Source organism: Panthera onca, chromosome C1, assembly GCF_046562875.1.
Source record: "Panthera onca isolate mPanOnc1 chromosome C1, mPanOnc1 haplotype 2, whole genome shotgun sequence".
NCBI lineage: Eukaryota > Metazoa > Chordata > Mammalia > Carnivora > Felidae > Panthera > Panthera onca.
Window position 1 is genome coordinate 188,564,790 of NC_138346.1, and position 16,004 is coordinate 188,580,793.

Here is a 16,004-nt window from a genome sequence, read left to right on the forward strand (position 1 = left end):
TATTTTTCAGCCTCCCTTGCAGTTAGTTGTGGCCACGTGACTATGATCTTTCTGGACAATGGGACACGAGCTGAAGTGTTTGTGTGCAATTTCCTTAAAGGAACTGCCTGTCCTTCATCCTCTCTTCCTCCTTCCCACAGGCTGGGACATGCATGTGTAGTGGTGAGCCAGCTTTTACCAAACAAATGAGGACAGCACAATGGATGATTCAATGGTGGAGTAATGAGACAGAAGAAAGGTACGGGTGAGTGAAGCCGAGCCACCTGCATCCTGGACTTTCTGCCTGCCTCTGCTGTGTTTTGGGAGAGAAATAAACCTCCAGCTTGTTTAAGCCACTGTCTTTTGTTATCTCTTTGTTACAGCAACTTAGCCTGTATCCTAATTAATACAGTCACCTTTCTGTACCTCGGTTTATTTTTCTGTAAAATGGCAATGGCATTACGTACTCCACTGGGTTATAGCAAGAATTTAAAACATTATAAGTAAGGGGTGCCTCGGTGGCTTAGTTGGTTAAGCGTCTGATTTCGGCTCAGGTCATGATCTCCTGGTCCGTGAGTTTGAGCCCCGCATCAGGCTCTGTGCTGACAGCTCAGAGCCTAGAGCCTGCTTTGGATTCTGTCTGTCTGTCTGTCTGTCTTTCTCTCTCTGCCACTCCCCTGCCTCTCTCTCTCTCTCTCTCAAAAATAAATTAAAAAAAGACATTAAAAAATATAAGTAAGGCACCTGACAGAGCTATTATAGTAATAGTTATTAGCATAGGGCTCCTGAGAGGATTCTGAGAAGCTGAGTAAAGCACTTGGAGGAAACGCTCCCACCATTATAACTGGGAACTGTCCTGTGATTGGATTCTTGATTTAGCCACAAAAACATACGAACAATAAATGTCTTGGATTTAAGGATAAGTAAGCTAGTTAAAATGTTTAGAAAACACCTCCTGATGCATTTTCCCCTTCTTAATAATTTGGATTCTCTTCCTGCCTGAGGTTGTCATGGGGGGTGCAGAATGCAGAGATGATGAATTTCAGTAGTAGACATCAGAACAATACTGCAAAAGATAAGGGAGGACTAGCTTTTCCTCAGTAGGCTGTAACAGTGGGATCAGGGGAGGCCACAGGACAGCGTGGGGTTCCTCCCCTGCTGTCATGAGTGGGTAAAACAGCCAGCAGGGAGTAGAATTTTGAATTGACTAAATTCAATTTGAACTTATAGAGACATAAACATAATGAAAAGTTTTTTTTCCCCATGCTATTAGCAGGAATAGAGGCTTGAGTCTAAGAATTTATTGTAGAAAATAGTGAACATTATATTCTTTGGCACATCTGAGCCATAGTATGCAAATTTCTGTCCTGCTGCATGATACTTACAAGGTTGGTACAGAAAAAGCACAAGTATAGTCAATTTCATTTATGAACATAGATTCCATAATCTTAAATAAAACATTGACAAATGTAATCCATTAGGATAGTAAAAAGAATAATCCATCACATCCAAGTAGCCTTTAGCTCACAAATGCAAGTGTAATAGGATTTTAAATTAGAAGTTTCAGTCGGAAACCCCAAGGCAGTAGATATTAGATAACAAAGTTGTCAGCAAACCATCTTGTGGAAGTTTCAAAGTAAATGGTCAAACCTAGTTGCACAGGGGTGCCTACGTAGCTCAGTTGGTTAAGCGTCTGACACTTGATTTCAGCGCAGGTCACAACCTCACTGTTCAGGAGTTCGAGCCCCCATCGGGCTCTGTCCTGATGGTGCAGAGCCTGCTTGGGATTCTCCCTGTGTCCCTCTCTTTCTGTCCCTCCCCCCTCCCGCCCCTCAAAATAAATAAATAAACTTTAAGAAAACCTAGTTTACACATTCTCAACCCTCTCACCTTCAGGGGTTTAAGGTTGCTGTAAAACTTTGTAAAGAGGACTTTTCTGAAGAGAGCTATGCTCAGTGAGCAGGGGTAGGGGATATTTTCCCATTCTCAAGGGGGAACCATTTCAATGCGACCACCTGGAGACCTTGATCTGTAACTCCTCCAGGTGGTAGGTCAGTGACTGCCTCATGCTTCGAACATGGGAAGAGCAGAGGTGGGCTGGGTAGCTGCTCAACCCATAGGGGAGAAGGGGAAATGGCTATGTCAAGTGGCCTGCACTCCAAGAGTTAGGGTGGAAGATTTCTTTGGAAGGAGAGCTGGCTTAAACCCTATTAGATCTTGCCCAGGAGAATTGCTTGGAAGAGCCATGGGACTCCAACAGAAAGACCCAGGATATTGTGGGCCACTAAAAAACAAAACAAAAACAAAAACAAACCAACAAACAAACAAAAGACCACAAAAGCTGAGATGGGAGCAGCCAATAGAAGGAAAATGGTGTCACCTGCACTGTGACAGATACTACAGAAGGTATCTACTGGGGGCCTCTGCAGAATGCATAAACATAGCCAAGAAAGAAATAGTCGGCTTTGAATATTTGCCAATCCCAGAGAACTTGAAACCACTTAACAAAAGTGTTTCTTTCCCAAACCTGAGGGAAAAAATTTTTCTTGACTATCTTCCAAAACTGAGAGTCTGCCTGTCTGCCACCTGGAAGGAGATGTGATACCCCGGATAGGGAAAGAGAGCATAACCATGGCCCCATCTCCCTCATTCTTGCTGTAAGTGTTCGTGCAGAAGGTCTAAGTTACAAGAGAGGAGATTTCACTTTAATAAAGTTTGGCCTTTTAATTATTACATAGAATTCGGCATTCCAATGCCTGAACTAAGATGGTCATTTATTGTGACCATGGGACCTTTTATTATCTAAGTCATGTGAATGCCTGAGATTCATCAGGACCAAAGGAGAAAGCTTCCCCAATGAATACATTTTAAAGGCACATTGTGAACGAGATCGGAAAAGCATGTAATTTTTAAAAATTGGTAAATTGGGTCCCATCAGAATTAAAAAATTTGGAGATGCATCCACACAATGGAATGCTAATCAGCCAGAAAAAGGCATCAGCTACTGATATGTACAATAACATGGATGAATCTTACAAACATGATGCTCAGTACAAAAGGTCAGAGACAAAAGAATACACGCTATATGATTTTGTTCATATGAAGTTCTAGAAAAGGGAATACTAACCTAGAGTGACAGGAACTAGATTAGTGATTGCCTGGGGCAATGATGCTCATTGCAGCTTTATTCATAATAAAAAAATGGAAACAACCCAAATGTTCATCGACTGATGCAGAGATAAATAAAATGAGGAATGAAATACTGATACATTCTACAACATGGATGACCCTTGAAACATCATGCTACGTGAAAGCAGCCAGACAAAAAGTACCTCATGCTGTATGATCTCATTTATACGAACTGTCCAGAAGAGGCAAATCTAGAGACAGAAGGTAGATTAATGGTTGTCTAGGACTGGGGGAAATGTTGGGGTAAAAAGGGGATGAGGTTTCTTCTGGGAATGATGAAAATGTTCCAAAATTTATTGTGGTGAGGATTATACTACTCTGTGAATATACTAAAAACCACTGACTTGTACATTTTATTTTACTTTTAATTTTTTTAAAGATTTTATTTTTAGCTTTATCTCTACATCCAATGTGGGATTTGAACTCACAAAGCTGAGATCAAGTTGCATGTTCTACTGACTGAGCCAGCCAGGCACCCCCACTGACTTGTATAATATATTTTAGTTTAGTTTATTTGGCAATCTTTTTTTTTTGAAGATTTTTTTTAAATTTATTTTTTTATTTTAGAGAAAGATCATATGCTAACAGGGGAGAGGGGCAGAGGAAAAGAAAGAGAGAGAGAGAGAGAGAGAGAGAGAGAGAGAGAGAGAGAGAGAGAGAGAGAATCTTAAGCAGGCTCCATGCTAAGTGCAGAACCTGATGCGGGGGCTCGATCCCACGACCTTGGGATCATGACCTGAGCTGAAATCAAGAGTCTAGTGCTCAACTGACTGAGCCACCTATGTGCCCTGACTTGTACATTTTAAATGGGTGCATTGTACAGCATGAGATCAATGAAGCTGATGTCCAAAAACTGGGGTTGGAGACATCTACAGACTAAGCCAGCCAGGTGCCCCCAAAATATACATTTCTGACTAATTAAAGACCTAGATATAAAAAAAAAATGGTATCAAATTATTAGACAAAAAACTATAGAAAAATGGTTATGGCCTTATGTGTAAGAAAAATCTTGCTGAAGAAGATTCAAATAGGGGGAAAAAAAGCTTATGGGGTGCCTGGGTGGCTCAGTCGGTTAAGCCTCCCAATTCTTCATTTCTGCTCAAGTCATGATCTCACAATTTGTGAATTTGAGCCCTGCACTGGGTTCAGCGCTGGCAGCACAGAGCCTGCTTGAGATTCATTCTCTCTCTCTCTCTCTCTCTCTCTCTCTCTCTCTCCCCTGCTCACGCTCTTTCTCTTTCTCTCAAAATAAATAAACATTAAAAAAGAAAAAAAGAAAAACTTAAAAGAAAAAAAGAAAAACTTAAAAGAAAAGTTGATACGTTTGACTATATTGCTATTAAAAACTTCTGCAGAACAGCAGGTACCATAAGGAAAGCTAAAGGCAGTTAGTTGACTGAGAAAATATATTTGTAGTATATGTATCAAAGAATTAAAACTCATAATATATAAACAACTCATATAGTTAATTTAAAAAAAAGAAAATAGGATACCAAGAATTTACAAATGGGGAAACACAAGTGCTAATATACATATTAGTTAATATATGTACATGTACATGTATATGTATGTGTATTATATATGTATAATACATAATATGTATACATATATATATTAAAACATACATTTGGCCAATTCTCCCAGGAATCAGAGAAATTTAATTTAAAATAAAATATTTTCCCTCTTATATATGGAATCAAAAAGAGTCAAACTCATAGAAGAAGAGAGTAGTACAGTGGTTACCAGGGGGTGGGTGGAGAGGGAAATGGGGAGGTGATGGTCAAAGAGGAACAAGATTCAGTTATGCAAGATAAGTTCTAGAAACCTATGGCATAGTGCTTGTAACTAACAATATTATATTTTATACTTAAAATTTGCTAAGAGGGTAGATACTATGTTAGGTGCCCTTACCACACAACAAAAAATAATAATGCCACATAACAAAAAGTAATAAAGGGGGAGGAAGAAAACTTCGGGGGAGTATGGAAACATCTATGGTCTTAATGGCGGTGATGATTTCACAGGCCTATACTTAATCCCAAACTCATTAAATGGTCTGTATTAAATATATATATATCTCATTTTTCATGTTAATCATACATCAATAAAGTGTTTTTTATACTTTGATTTTATTTACTTTATTTTATTTTATTTTTATTCTAGAGAGAGTGCAAGTGGAGGAGAGGGGCAGAAGGAGAGAGAATCTTAAACAGACTCCACACTCATTGCAGAGCCCAATGCGGGGCTCCATCCCACGCCCCTGAGATCATGACCTGAGCTGAAATCAAGAGTTGGACGTTCAGCTGACTGAGGCACCCAGGTATCCCAATAAAGTGTGTTTTTTTTAAAGAGAAAAAATCAAAACCAAAACCAAACAACCAAACAAAAGATTTGAACATGGACAATCTTGCTTCAGAGCTACAGGTCTTGACTGTGGCTTTCTGTGGGGAGGGGGAAGTAGGATTGGCATGGTGGCCAAAGGAACCATGGCCTAATTCGTAGGGTCTTTGTTTTTTTTTTTAAAGGTGTATTAATTTTTTGTGTCAAAATTTATTTTAAAAATATGATAATTTACCAATTATTATAGAAGGTGAAAGAGATAACTCTGATCCCACATTGTTATTCTTAGAAGTTACATTAGCATTTTTTTTGAAGCACTGTAGAAACTGCAGGTGACCACTTTCTGACATGACAACTTAAAATATGATGAACAAAAGAGGTGCCTGGGTGGCTCAGTTGGTTAAGCTTCTGACTTTGGCTAAGGTCACGATCTCATGGCTCGGGGCTCTGTGTCAGTGCAGAGCCAGCCAGCTGCGGGTTCTCTGTCCCCCTCTCTCTCTGCCCCTCCCCAGCTCAAACTCTCTCTCTCTCTCTCAAAAATAAAAATAAACATTAAGAAAAATATAATGAACAAAATGCATTCAATTTGGAAACTATAGTATGCTAAAACCGAGATTAAGACAAAACTCAAATACCTTTTTCTTCAGTCTTTTTTTTTTTTTAAATTTTAGCATTTATTATTTATTTTTGAGATAGAGAGAGAGACAGAGCATGAACGGGGGAGGAGCAGAGAGAGAGGGAGACACAGAATCAGAAGCAGGCTCTAGGCTCTGCGCCATCAGCCCAGAGCCCGACGTGGGGCTCGAACCCACAGACCGCGAGATCGCGAGATCGTGACCTGAGCTGAAGTCGGACGCTCAACCGACTGAGCCACCCAGGCGCCCCCCTCTTTCTTCAGTCTTACCATAACCTATTTTCTCAATCTATCTCTTTCCTGCTCCTACACCTTCCAGTAGAAGAAATTCATGCTCTATTTCCTGTCCATGTTTTGCTGAATTTGCTCCCATTTTATCCTCTGCCCAGGATGCTTGCACCCCCACCTCTTTGGTTCACTCAATCCTTCAAGGAGACATCTACACCTAGTTCAATGCATAGCATGGAGGCATATAACACATAATGTGTGTTTATGGGCCTTAGAATGATTACCGTAGAAGCCTTCTTATCCAACAGATCAGGACCAGAAATGGAACAATTCTGTTAAAGTAGGAAATCACAATAATGGGATCTGTACTTACTTTAAATATTTTAACTTCAAGCGTATTTATTTATTTTTAATGTTTATTGATTCATTTTGAAAGATAGAGAAAGAGAGAGAGCACGAGCAGGGGAGGGGAGAGATAGAGCTAGAGAAAGAGAGAGAGACAGAGAATCCTAAACAGGCTCTGCACTATCAGCGTAGAGTCCAATGTAGGGTTCGATCCCATGAACTGTGAGATCATGACCTGAGCCAAAATCAAGAGTCCAATGCTTAACTGACTGAGCCACCTAGGTGCTTCTCAAGCATATTTATATACATCAATATTTGATGTAAGGCAAGGTTGAGAATGAGTCCACTGTTTGGAACTCTGCATTATCTTTCTTGAGCAAACTACACCCACAATATGCATTTTGATGATTTCTACTTTGGGTTTCTTCCTTCCTTCCTTCCCTCCCACCTTCCTTCCTTCCTTCCCTCCTTCCCTCCCACCTTCCTTCCTTCCTTCCTTCCTTCCTTCCTTCCTTCCTTCCTTTTTAATTAGGCTCCACACCCAATTGGGGCTTGAACTCAGGATTCTCAGATCAAGAAAGAGTCTCATGCTCTACTGACTGAGCCAGCTGGGTGCCCCACTTTGGGTTCTTTACAATGGAACAAGAACTTCAACACACCTGAGAAGGAAGTCTGTGTGCGGGACTTGAAATTACCGTGGTTAGAATTATTTACCCAACTTCTTACAATTGTTTTGCCCACACTTATTTCAATGGTAGTTTTTGTTTTTGTTTTTTAGTTTTTCAGTGACTCAGCTTTTACTGAATCTTTTCAAAGCATTCCACTTAAAAAAAAAAACTTAATGAAATGTTGCAAACATACAAGGAGAAAAACAGAGGGAACACCTGTTTCCACACTCAGCTATATGAATGCTAATGTTTTGGTATAGTTGCTTGAGATTTTACAAAAAGAAATAAACATTACAGATAGAGTTGAAAACTCCTGCACACTCCTGATTTTATTTCTTTTTAAAAAAATGTTTATTTTTATTTATTTGAGAGAGAGAGAGGGAGAGAGACGGTGGGGGAAGGGGAAGAGAGAGAATCCCAAGAGGGCTCTGCGCTGATGCGGACGTGGGACTTGAACCCACAAACTGTGAAATCATGACCTGAGCTGAAATCAAGAGCCTGATGCTCAACCGACTGAGCCACCCACGCGTCCCTGATTTCATTTCTATCCCACTTTCCCCATCCATAACAACTGTCCTGAATTTAGCATTTACCTTTTCCATATGAGTTTTTATACTTACTACATATGTGTGCCAATAAGTGTATGGCTTTGTTTTACATATTTTGCATCTATATGTAAATAGTATCATACTACATGCATTATTCTGCAACTTGATTATTTTCTCTCATCATTATGCGTTTATGATTTATCCTTGTTGATAGAGCTCTAGTTAATTCATTTCCATTCAATTTGTAGTATTTTGCAAACATTCCAAAACTTGGTTTTTTTCTCTTATCGAACATTCGAGCTATTTCCATTTTTTCTATTACAAACAACACTACAGTGATCATTCCTTCATAAATCTCCTGGTAGATATATGTGGGAGTTTCTCTAGCCTAGAAAATATAACAAGAAATGGAATTTGGGAGTCAAAGGCATGCACATCCTCACAAGTATGTCGTCAAATTAACTGCTAACACGGTTGTAGCAATTTACATTCTCGCTAGCAGCGTGTGAGAGTTCATTGCTCCATACCCAATACACCTTATCATTCTTTCAAGATTTTCCCAGTTAGATGGGGGTGAAACGGTATCTTAAGTGATTTTACTTTGATTTGCCCAATCGGTAATGAGGTTCATTATCTTTTCATATGTTTATTGGCCATCCAGAAGTCTCTGCTAGAAATTGCTTGTTTCTGTCCTTTGCTCATTTCTCTGTTGTCTTTTATTCTTGACTTGTAGAAATTGTTGTTAAATTCCGGATACCTAGTCAATCAAATGAACTGCAAATATCTTTCTTTCTCAGATTCCAGCTTGTAATTTAACTTTGCATATATCATCTTTTTTTTTTTTAAAGATTTAAAGTAATCTCTGTGCCCAAATGCGGAGCTCTAACTCTCAATCCCGAGATCAAGTGTCTCACACTCCATCAGTGGGGCCAGCCAGGCACTCCTGTTCATGTCATCTTTTGTTGAATAAATGTTTCTAAATTGTAGGTAATCACATTTACCAATCTTTTCTGTCATGGTTTGTGCTTTTGGGTTTTAAAAAAAATACTCGCTTATTCTGAGAGAAAGGTTCTCCTAACATTCTCTTCAAAATGTTCTGAAGCTTTATTTCTAATATTTAGGTCTTTATTCCACTTAGATATGGTTTTCCGTGTGGTGTGGGAATAGGGACCTAGCTTTCTTTTTTTCTATATACAGAATCATCTTACCCCAGGTTCTCTGAAAAATAGAACCCAAGGCACTCTTGCTGAAGTATTGAGAGGAGCAATCCCAGGGCAGCAAGAGTTAAGGAAAAGAGAAGTGAGGAGTAGAAGAAAACAAATAGCAAGTTGATATGTTAGGGTAGCAAGCTGGCTATAGCCTCCCAAGGAAATCCAGCCTTGGTCACCTAGGACATCTTCCCGACAAGTTCTGTGTAAGCACCACACCTCAGAACAGTCCATCAGGGAGAGGAAGAAGAGTGAACAATTTACCTGCTGGATAAATTTCCCCTCCCTGTTCTTGGTTGAAGTTTACTCCACAGGGATTTAATTCACTTCTGGGTTGAGTTACACATTTTCTCTGTATAGCCAGGGGGCAAACCAGTCTCCAGTGCCTTTATTTATTTATTTTTTAAATTTTTTAAATGTTTTTTTATTTTTGAGAGAAAGAGAGACAGAGACAGAGAGAGAGAGAGAGAGAGTAGGAGAGGGGCAGGGAGACAGAGGGAGACGCAGAATCTGAACTGTCAGCACAGAGCCCGATGCGGTGCTTGAACTCATGAGCCACAAGATCATGACCTGAGCCGAAGGGGGATGCTGAACCCACTGAGCCACTCAGGCACCCCTCCAGGGCTTTTATATAGAGCTTCATGCTTTACCCGAGCCTGACAGTGATGGAAGAGGCATATATCCTCCATGAGTCTGGTAGGGGGGGAACCTGGGCACCGGAGCCATCGTGTCTTCTGCTGTACTAGGAACAATGGAGACCACACGAAGGCAGGCTCTCACTCTATGGTGAGATTGAGACAACCAAAAGTAGACGAAGAAATGTCAATAGTGACTGGGGGCTTCCTGGGACGGGTGGGTCCAGGTGTATCGTTCGGATTCTCTACAACCAATTTTCTCATAATTGAATAGTTCATCCTCCCCACCCTCCCCCCATTATAATGCCACATTTGAATATATCAAAGTCTGCATATGTTCACAGACCCCTTTCCAGAGTCTCTTTTCTATCCCACTCACCAATTTGTCTATCCCTAAGCCAATATAATGCCATGTTAACTGTAACTTTAATTTTTTTTTTTTCAACGTTTTTTATTTATTTTTGCGACAGAGAGAGACAGAGCATGAACGGGGGAGGGGCAGAGAGAGAGGGAGACACAGAATCTGAAACAGGCTCCAGGCTCCGAGCCATCAGCCCAGAGCCCGACGCGGGGCTCGAACTCACGGACCGCGAGATCGTGACCTGGCTGAAGTCGGACGCTTAACCGACTGCGCCACCCAGGCGCCCCAACTGTAACTTTAAAATAAGTTGCTATCTGGTGGGAGAGTCTGTTTTGTTCTCATCTTCAAAACTGTCTTATTCTTTTTTCTTCTATATGAATTTTAAGACCATTCTGTTTAGTTTCACAGTCATTTTTTGATTTTATTTAACATTGTATTGAATTTATGAACTTATTCGAGAAGAATTTACATACATATTTATGACATTGAATCTTCCAATTCATGAACCTGGTAGATCTCTCCATTTACTCAGATCTCTGTGTATGTATATATGTGCATGCGTTTTTCAATTTTGTACTTTTCTTCCCAAGGATAATTTTGTCAGATTGATTCCTAGTAATCTTGTTTTTGTCCTTATTGTGAATGGGATTGTCATTCTTGCTACAAGTTCTGATTATTTACTGATGTTGAAACACTACTGATTTCTCCGTATTGATCTCTAATACAGCAAATTTGCTAAACTCCCTTATTAGTTTAAATAGATTCTATTCTGTGAATTATCTTGGGATTCTGTATGTAATCAATCATTTTATCTGTAAATAAGGACAATGGTCTTCTGATCTCAGTTTTAAAGATTTTTAGAAATCATGAATTAGTGCTAAATTTTGTTGATTTTTTTTTTTTTTTTGCATTTACTGGCACGGTCAATTTTTCTCCTTTAATCTGTTCATGTGATATATAATATCAATAGATTTTAGGTTGTTGTAATTCCTTCATTTTTTTGGATAACCAACTGAGTCTTCATAGAAACAATTCTCATTCTTTTGACATTCATATTACATTGCTGTACATAACTTTAAATTAAATTATATTATATTATTTAAGTACACCTGGCATCAGGTTATGAAATCAAATACAGCTGACCCCGGATGGGCAGGGTCACAAGTGCACAGCAGCCCATTACCTACAAGTATTATACTGATGGTTGTTTTTTTTTTTTATGTTTATTTATTTGAGAGAGAGAGAGAGAGAGAGAGAGAGAGAGAGAGAGATTGAATCAAAGCAGGCCCTCCCAATTGTGAGATCATGACCTAAGCTGAAATTGATCCACCCAGGTTCCCCATTGTTTTCTTTTTTTTTTTCTTAAAGATTTTATGCTTACATAATCTCAATATGGGCTCGAATTTCCAGTCCCAAGATCAAGAATCACAGGCTCTACCAACAGAGCCAGCCAGGCGCCCCACACTGATAGATCTTTTATTTTTTTAAGTTAATTAATTAATTAATTAATTCAGGAATCTCAAGCAGTCTTCATGATTAGTGTGGAGCCCAGTGCAGGGCTCAATACAGGGCTCGATCCCATGACCCTGGGATCACGACCTGAGCCAAAATCATAGAGTTGGTTGCTCAAGCAACCGAGCCACCCAGGCACCCCTGATGGTCCTTTTAAAACAGAATTGAGAGTATCGGTTAAGTGGAAGTCAATTTAAAAAGCGTTCGGTTTAAGGAAATCGGTGGCTGTGGCGACAAAGCACACACTTCGTAAGTCCACATGAGTTGTCTCCATTCAACTAAATTCAAGACATCGTTATTGAGAAACTACATTAAGTACCATGTTAGGCATGAACAAATAGTTCCTATTTACAAGATATTTTCCAACCTAGTAGAGAGGTTAAGACCAAGTGCATACATACATCATCACGATGCAAAAAGGTAAGACAGATGTCTAGGATGTACAAAAAACTGTCATGAGGGGAGGTGTAACTGGGGAAAAGGAGTGATCAGGAAAGAAGTCTTAGAGGAGGTATATTCTGCAGTGAACTAAGAAAGGTGTTAGACCATTGCTGTCCACACCGGCCATATGGAATTTAACTGTTTCCTATAAATCAGCAATTGCCCGGAAAGCAATGGGAGCTCTCTGTCTGGTCTGCCCTGATTACATTTCTTTTCTTGTTGGCCTTGCACACAGATTGTCCCCCTCTGCCCAGACCTTTCAGATGAGAAGTCCACACCCTAATCCCTAGAACTTGTGAATACGTCACGTTACATGGCAAGGGAGAACTAAGATTGAAGATGGAAATAAATTTGCTAATCAACTGATTATTTTAATTATTTTTAATTATTATTTTTAATTTTAGTTACTTCTTTAATGTTTGTTTATTTTTGAGAGGGGGGGAATGAGCGGGGGAGGGGCAGAGAGAGAGGGAGGCAAAGGATCTGAAGTGGGTTCTGTGCGGACAGCAGAGAACCTGATGTGGGGCTCAAACTCATGCACCATGAGATTATGACCTGAGCCGAAGTCGGACACCTAACCGACTAAAACCATCCAGGCACTCCTCAGCTGATGTTTAAATGGGGAGATTATCACGGATTATCCTCATGGGCCCAGGGTAATCACAAGAGCCCTTGGAAGTCAAAGAGGGAAGCAGGATAGTTAGTGCCAGAGGGATGCAGCCTGAGAAAGACTTGACCAGTTATTGTTGGCTTTGAAGATGGAAGGGGGTCATAAGCCAAAGAATAATGGCAGCCTCTAGAGGCTGACAAAGGTAAGAAAATGGATTCTTTCCTGGAGGCTTCAGAGGAAAACGCAGCCTGGAGACACCTTGATTTTAGCCCAGTAGGTCCCATTTTAGACTTCAGGCCTACAGAACTGTAAGCTAGTAAATTTGTGTCATTTTAAGCCAGGTTTGTGGTAATTTGTTACAGCAACAATAAGAAAATAACACAAAAGGTTAATAAAGCTAATCAGGAGAAAGAAAAGGTTTTGAAGGAAGGCTCATGGCTTTGCTCTTGCTATGGTAAGGAGCAGGTGGTTATTTGTGAAAGGGCCAGAAGTCCATTGGAAATGCGGGTTTTCTGAAATGGATCTCAGAAAAGAGGGTGCGATTCGGGATACTAGAATCATCTCATAGATGCTTCACCTGAAGCATGGGGGAGATGGCTTGAAAGAGAAAATTTTGAGCGATGTTGTGCAATAGAAATAGAACACAAAACAGGAATGTGAGCCACATTTGCAATTTAAATTTCTCAGGAACCGTGTTAAAAGCATTAAAAAGGAAGATATAAAATTAAAATTTAATGGCATATTTAATTGTACTCAACATATCCAAATTATTATCATTTCAACATACAATCACTACAAAATTATTAATGAGATATTTTTTATTCTTTTTTTTGTATGAAGTCTTTAAAATCTTGTACACATTTTATACTCACAGCATATCTCAGTTCGGTATATCTATAATTTCAAGAGCTCTATGACCATCACGTGGTTGGTGGGTGCCGAACTGGACAGTCCTGTTTAGAGAAAGAGCAGACACAAAGGGTGGAGCCTTGAGAGACATATGCATTTAGGAGATAGGAGGAGGAAATGGACCCAGTGGATGAATAGACAGAAGTAGGAGGAGAATCAGAATAATGCAATGTTTCAAAATCCAAAGGAATTTTACTTAGGGAAATGTGGGGGGTGAGGGGTGGGAAGCATCATATACTTTTTTTCCTCAGCACTCTGGCTTATTCAACTCTTAGATTTTAGGGGGTTCCCCCATCTGTAGTGAAGCTCTATACTACAAAGTCGCTTTCCTTTGCTCTGGCTTTAATAGTCTCAAATATATATTGAGCCATAAATTTAGGGGCTCAGACATAGGTAGCTAGGGATAACAGGGTGACTAGGGAAAAAAGAAAGGATCACTGAGGTGGCATGAGGTTGTTGGAGGATGGTGACGATTTGGAACAGGTGCCTGGTGGGAGTAAGATGGAGATCATGTTACCATGACAACTGATTATTTCATTGGTCCAATGACCAGTTGCCATGGTGACAAAATCTTTGTGTCAGTGTGACATGGATCCCAAGGGAGAAGATGCTTGTGCAAAGGACCCTTTGCTCATTGGTAAAGCTTTTATATTTGCAATAATTCTTGCGTTGCTTGATGAAACCTCCCCCAGGAACTTCAATCACCATTGATGGCCCCTCTCCTCCTTCCTGTTCATCTATAGCAATCACTGCTTGTAAAGTGCACACATTTTCATTGTTCATGTTCTATATAGTGTTTTCTTGCCTGATAGTCTTTAATTATTTTAGCAATTTATCTCTTTCTCCTATATAGATATAATCCTGTTGAAGGCAGGGATCATTCGTATAATTCAGTTATGTTTTCAAAGGATTGGGGGTTAGTGGAAAAAAAGAGACCAAGAAGACCTTTGGGCTAGACAAATTTGCATTTGCATACCACGTGTGCTTCTGTCATTTGTCAATTGTGTGGCCTTAGCAAAGTCATTTTATCTTCTTGAAATTTAGTTGTCTTCTATAAAATGGGGATAATAAAACTTGCATTGTGGGTTTGTTGTGGTGATTACAGATAACCTAAATAAAGCAGCTGGCCTATGGTAGGGACTCAATAAATAGTTCCAATTATTATAACATTGTGCCCAGGCCCAGTCCTGGATGCCATGATTAGCACTTAGTAATACCTGATGAACAATACGACAATGATGACAGATGATAGGATAACAGTAGAACTAGATCTAATCTTCAGGGTCCTTAAAGATCAGTTGTCCTGTGATCGCCCAACTATACCTCAGCTGCAATTCTTTTATATATATACACACACACACATATATATGTGTGTGTGTGTGTGTGTATGTTTTTAATGTTTATTTATTTTTGAGAGAGACCGAGAGTGAGAGGCAAGAGGCAGGGAAAGAGGGAGACACAGAATCTGAAGCAGGCACCAGGCTCTGAGCTGTCAGCACTGAGCCCAGCGTGGGGCTTGAACTCATGAACGGCGAGATCATGACCTGAGCCAAAGCCGGACGCTCAATCAACTGAGCCCCCGAGGCACCCCACCTCATCTGCAATTCTTAGCTTGCAATCCAAGTTATGATGATTGTAACTTCTTGGGAGAAAAAATTTGTTAACTGTTTAGTGAGGAAAAAGGAGAGGAGAGAGAACCACATATTTTGTTGCTTCCTAGACAGAAAAACATACTACCAGTGGAGTAGTTGTGCCCCCCCCCAACCCCTCAAAAATCACACATGAATCTGATTCAGCCTCTAGACCCAACTACTGATTTACAACACAGAGGGCAGAGCACGTTAAAAACCACCACAGGGAAGCAATCAGCAAGATCCAGATTGTGAGAAATACTACAGGAAAAATAGTGTAGTTTCTTCAACAAATACATTGCAAGAAAAAAAGAAGTAGAAGGAACTTCTAAATTAAAAAAGATTTGGGGCACCTGGGTGGCTCAGTCGGTTAAGCATCCAACTCTTGGTTTCGGCTCAGGTCATGATCACATGGGTCCCATGGGGCCCTGTGCTGATAGTCCGGAGTCTGCTTGAGAGTCTGTCTCTCTGCCCCTCCCCCACTCACGCACATACATGCATGCTCTTTCTCTCTCTCTCTCCCTAAAAAAAAACAAAAACAAAAACAAAAATTAAGGGACATATCATCCAATTTCCATTTGTGGATGTTACTTGAGCCATGACTCAAACAAACAAAATTTTAAGAAATTCATAAGGGGATTGGAAATTTAAACACTGACAGGATGGATAAAAGATATATCTTCACATATGTTTTAATTTATTTTCTGACTTCAAAGATTCCATTAATTCTTAGATAAGATAATGGTATGATTTGTTTTAAAAAAAA

At 39.8% G+C, this 16,004-nt stretch overlaps 1 long non-coding RNA gene across 2 annotated transcripts in view; it reads right to left on the reverse strand.

Moving 5' to 3' along the window:
- LOC144617260 (uncharacterized) overlaps positions 1–16,004 on the reverse strand; it is a 48,022-nt gene that overhangs the window by 14,244 nt on the left and 17,774 nt on the right. For both annotated transcript variants that reach the window (XR_013557622.2, XR_013557623.2), the window contains exon 3: positions 13,571–13,651. This is a non-coding gene — a long non-coding RNA (uncharacterized LOC144617260). The remainder of the gene's footprint in view (positions 1–13,570; positions 13,652–16,004) is intronic.